Here is a 5,800-nt window from a genome sequence, read left to right as displayed (position 1 = left end):
AAAGCCGCAGGAGGAGGATCCGGAACCGAGCGCGCTGAGAGTGCCCAGCAAGCGAAAGAGGTGTCAGCTCTGTCCACAGAAAAAGGACTGCAAAACACACACCGTGTGCGGTGGCTGCAAGAGATACATCTGCGGGAGCTGCACGCGGGCCTACTGGGTGGAATGTGTGAGACAGTAGCCTCTTGGCGTGGACGAGGGCATGCGCCCACGCACCGGCTTGAGCTTCGACTCGACTCTGCAAGCAAGCAAGCAAACAAACAAAAGTGTATCGGGAGTTACACCCGTTCTTCGTTCCGAGAACTCGTCGTCGCTTGTGCCGGTCGTCGTCATCGTCATCGTCGTGACTATGTCCACCTGGAATTGCCTCCGGTCTGACACTGAACAACAACCACAACCACAATCACAAGAACTTTGCTATTGAAATGTGACACAGTAAAGTGAAATGACCATGCTGCGGGTGTAGATGAAACTTGAATCTATTCTGAATAAAAGCCTTTGGGATACGTCTGCTGTGTGAGATTATGATGTGATGCACTCCACCTTTGCACGCATGCACGCATGCACTTACCCCACACCCCCGGGGGTCTCGTGGGCCCGTAGGACGAGGCCACGAGGGTAGGAGAAGATACATAGAATCAACTGAAACAAGGGTCTCCGGGGACCCGTGGGACAAGGCCGCAAGGGTAGTAGCAAGACAACAACAACAAAAAAAAATCGAATAAGCAAGGGTCCCGGAGACCCGAAGGGCCAGGCCATGGTAGTTGACGTGGAAATGAATTCAAATAGTAAGCGAGGGTCCCTGGGACCCGGAGGACGAGGCGAGCGCATGAAATGGAATAAAATAAGCATGGGTCCCCGGGTCCCTAAGGACGAGGCAGCGAGGCTAGTAGAAAATACATAGAATCAAAACAAGCAAGGGTCCCCGGGACCCAGAGGACGAGGCGAGCGCGTGAAATAGAATAAAATAAGCGAAGGTCCCTGGGACCCTAAGGACGAGGCCGCGAGGCTAGTAGAAAATACATAGAATCAAAACAAGCGAGGGTCCCTGGGACCCGGAGGAGAATAAATGGTTATTCGGCCAAATTGCTGCTGATGCTTGGGCTTGGGTCTTTTGAACCCTTAAAGTTTGTGAGGTGTTGGATTCCCTGCCAGACGCGCCCTTGTTAAAGTGCCCCTCGATCTTCCTCCTGTAGGCCACTTTTGCTTCCTTGATGCAATCTGGCAGTGCTGTATAGTTCCATGTCCCCGGACCTGAAGGCTTTATCACGTTTTTTCAGGAGCAGCTTGATTTCCCTGTTCGTCCATGGTTTGTTGTTTTGATAGCATTTGACATGTCTCTCAACAGTGACATTCTCAATACAGGTCTTAATGTAGTGCAGAACAGTGCAAGCATAGCCCTTAAGACTCTGCTGTGAGAATAGTGCCCAGTCAGTGCGGGCAAAACAGTCTTGCAGTTGTGGAATCGCAGTAGCAGGCCACAGTTTTGTTAGTTTCACAGATTTCTTAATCACAGGTCTGTACGCTGGTGTGAGAAAGAGGGTCAGATGGTCAGACTGCCCTAGATGGGGGTGAGCGAAGACCTTGTATGCCACTCTGACATTACTGTAAACATGGTCCAGAGTTTTATCACCTCTGGTTGGACATGTTACATGCTGGTCACATTTGGGAAGGACAGTACGCAGGTTAGCATGATTAAAGTCCCCTGCCGCAATAAAGAGCCCATCCAGGTGGGTGGACTTAATATTACCAAAAGAGAAATTAAGACTTAACATTACAGAAAACCTCAAGGAGGTGCTGTGGCTTAGTTGGTTAAAGTGCCTGTCTAGTAAACAGGAGATCCTGGGTTCAAATCCCAGCAGCACCTTGTTGTTGCAGAGATTACCTCTGTTTGCATTCCGGCAGCATGTGTACCCGATCCCCGTGCTACCCTGGTAGCAAATGAAAAAGGCGGACTGTTTTCCCTGGCATATTAAATTTACACAGAAACACTACATTGTCACAGACTTAAGATGGTACATAAAAACACATGAAATGCAGAACAATGCAAGGTTAAGCTACAATATACACCTACTTTATTCATCAGCCATTTCTGTTCATTTTGCCTAATTATGCTGTTTTGATAAAAACTAGTAAATTGATTATTGCCTCTCCTCCACTCTGTAAGAAAGAAGCTCATATCAGGCAGTCAGTCCCTTAAATGCCTTGGCTATTAAAGTTCAAGTTTATTTCACCTCTGACCTCAGTCAGCATCACATGAACCTTAAACTACACCCAACAGTGATGTCACAGGGTCCTGGTGTACAGCTGGGCCGCGTTCAACCCAGACAAAACGAGCAAACCGTGTGTTTAAACTGTAAGAGGTGGTGTAGCTTAGAGGTTAAAGTGCCTGTCTTGTAACTGGGTGTACCTGGGTTCAAATCCCAGCAGTGCCTGATTATCAGTTGATTACCTGCCACCTGTCACCAGCCTTTACATACAGTGACCTTGGTTGTTTCATTGACAACAAACTTAATTCCTGATTTCCCAGAGCCTAAAAGATATATGTAACATTAGGATATTAATATGTAATAATGACAGCTAGTGTTTCAGAAATTCAAGTGTCATCTCCCCAGACTCAAAGTTTACGGAGGTTGCCAGGCTGAGACCGTAATTAATGTCTCACATAGCCAGACGTTATTTGACAGCACAGGAGCACGGAGTAGCTAACATTAGATACTGGCTATATTGACAGTTATAGAAGCCTGTGCTCATCGGGAGCTATGTACCCAACTGACAGACACACTATTACGGCTTAGAATTACAGTTGGAACCGCTAAAAACACAACAACCTCGCCGTCCTCCCCACCCGACGGACAGACACACTTCCTCGGCTTAGAATCCACTAGTGGTGGACTCGGCAGTAACCACTAAAAATAACACTACCTTGCTGTCCTCTCCACCCAATTGAACACACTTTATTAGCTTAAAATTATGGCAACAATCGCTAAACATACTGCAAACTCGCGGTCCTCTCTTCCTGATTTACAGACCCCCTCTGTTGGCTTAAAATAACTCACCGTTGTCGGCTACGGCTGCTGAACAGGCTACACATTGTAAACAGCCGTGGCCCGCTTGCCTGGTCCTCCATTAGCGTTCGCAGTTAGCATGGTTAGCATGGTGGCATTAGCCAGGACCAGTCAGGATCACTTTACTGGCCGTGTCTCAATTGTTTTTGCGAGTAACTAACTCGGGTACTCTAGCTATATAATTCAATGTGAGTATACGAATGTTGAAATGACATGAAATACCCGTCCCTTGTAACGTTAGCCGTGATAAATTAGCCTGAAGCTAATGCTTACCTGTTCAGGAGGAAATTAGCCAACTCAGTGTCCTTTTGGGCTCTAAGCTGTCTTCATCTTTCAAATACATCTCCAATATTTACCTGGGGTTTGTTACGCCTCTGGTCAAGCAACTGTAAGAAACATGCCGTTTTTTTTAGGTCGGGTAAAATCTATCTCTGTTTATCCTGTTCGTTTGTTTGCTGCTGTCATGGCTGTACTAATGTTACAGCCTTGACGCTTACTATTTTACAGGTATATCTGGCAACCCGGCCTGGCTGTCAAACTGGGCAGTTGATAACAACACACAGGCCAAAACACAAAAAGATGTTCCATCACAGAATATATATAGTACTGTGCAAAAGTTTTAGGCAGGTATAAAAAAATGCTGTAAACTAAAAATGCTTTAAAAAAATAGAAGTGTTAATAGTTTATTTTCATCAATTAACAAAATGCAGTGAATGAACAGAAGAGAAATCTAAATCAAATCAATATTTGTCGTGACCACCCTTTGCCTTCAAGACAGCATCAATTTTTCTAGGTACACTTGCACAAAGTTTTTGAAGGAAGTCGGATGGTAGGTTGTTCCAAACATCTTGGAGAACTAACCACAGATCTTCTGGGGATGTAGGCTTCCTCAAATCCTTATGTTTCTTCATGTTCTCCCAGACAGACTCGATGATGCTGAGATCAGGGCTCTGTGGGGGCCATGCCGTCACTTCCAGGACTTCTTGTTCTTCTTTACACTGAAGATAGTTCTTAATGACCTTGGCTGTATGTTTGGGGTCTTTGTCCTGCTGCAGAATAAATTTGGGGCCAATCATATGCCTCCCTAATGGTATTGCATGATGGATAAGTATCTTCCTGTATTTCTCAGCATTGAGGACACCATTAATCCTGACCAAATCTCCAACTTCATTTGCAGAAATGCAGCGCCAAACTTGCAATGAACCTCCACTGCTCACTGTTGCCTGCAGACACTCATTATTGTACCACTCTCCAGCCCTTCGGCGAACAAACTGCCTTCTTCTACAGCCAAATATTTCAAATTATGACTCATCAGTCCAGAGCACCTGCTGCCATTTTTCTGCACCCCAGTTCCTATGTTTTCGTGCATAGTTGAGTCGCTTGGCGAGGTATGGCTTTTGGCTGCAACTCTTCCATGAAGACCACTTCTGGCCAGACTTCTCCAGTCCATCTGGGTCCCACTGGTTTCTGCCAGTTTTGAGCTGATGGCACTGCTGGACATCTTCCAATTTCTAAGGGAAATAAGCTTGATGTGTTTTTCATCTGCTGCACTAAGTTTCCTAGGCCTGCGTCTACGATCCTCAACGTTGCCCGTTTCTTTGTGCTTTTTCAAAAGAGCTTGAACACCTCATCTTGAAACACCAGTCTGCTTTGAAATATTTCAGAAGTTTGGGGTCACTTAGACATTTCCATTCCACTCCATTATAGACAGAATACCAGCTGAGATCAGTTGCATTGTTTTTTTAACCAGGGCAGCAGTTTTCAGATTACATTATGTGCTTACATAATTGCAAAAGGGTTCTCGACTGTTGTAGAAAGAAGTGGCTGATCTGTAATGCAATATCTACATTGCCCATTATCAGCAACCATTCATCCAATGTTCCAAAGGCACATTCTGTTTACTAATCTATCATTTTAAAAGGCTAACTGAGAAAACATTGGAGAACCCTTTTGCAATTATATAAGCACATAATGTAATCTGAAAACTGCTGCCCTGGTTAAAAAAAAGTTCACTGCAGAAAGCTGCTACCAGCCAGGCTAAAGCTAATATAGTTAGCCTTAAGAAACAAGGCGTCTGTCCCAACTAACGTTACGGTTCGGAGCCGCAGTGCTGGAAATGTAGTCAACCAGTGTATTTATCTACCTAATGTCCCTCTCCAAAATCTCTTCAGAAGAGTAGTCACAGCCTTACTTGCTTTCGTGTTTGTAAAGCATTAAAGTTCAACAAAGAATGGTTCACATTAGAAGAGTTCCTTTTTCATTTTTATTTTCTATGTAGATGCACTCCCCTACAAAATCACCCCAGTACTCGAGAATGATTTATTATTTCCAAATAGAGCTATTTATGTCATCTTGTCTTTTTTCATATCGCAATATATATCGCAATGTCAGTTTTTTCCAACAGCGTGCAGGCCTATTTGGAGCCCTTTTATTTGGTTACATTTTTTTTTACTGGTGAAAGTTACTGGAGTTCATATACCGTATCATATGAAATATAATAATCAATGAAATACAATAACTGTTGTTTAGTTATCATTGGCTGTCTTCTATCCTATATTCAAGAGATAATGGAGAAAAAAACCTCAAGTTGCTCGTCACTTCATCTGTGCACAAGAGAATGGACAGTCTGTTAAATATATAGGGGATTTCATTTTCATTTCCATTAATATGAATTATTTCTACATTCTAACATTAAATATAATACACGGTAGGTAAGGTATAGACATTTCTCTGTT

At 44.0% G+C, this 5,800-nt stretch overlaps 1 non-coding gene across 1 annotated transcript; it reads left to right on the top strand.

Annotated features, from left to right (window-relative positions):
* The first annotated feature begins 1,790 nt into the window (after window positions 1-1,790).
* Window positions 1,791-1,864, top strand: trnat-agu. The gene has a single exon. It is a non-coding gene; the product is annotated as a tRNA-Thr (tRNA).
* The last annotated feature ends 3,936 nt before the right edge of the window (window positions 1,865-5,800 follow it).

Source organism: Sander lucioperca, chromosome 24, assembly GCF_008315115.2.
Source record: "Sander lucioperca isolate FBNREF2018 chromosome 24, SLUC_FBN_1.2, whole genome shotgun sequence".
In the NCBI taxonomy this organism is placed as follows: domain Eukaryota; kingdom Metazoa; phylum Chordata; class Actinopteri; order Perciformes; family Percidae; genus Sander; species Sander lucioperca.
This window is presented reverse-complemented; position numbering and strand designations above follow the sequence as displayed.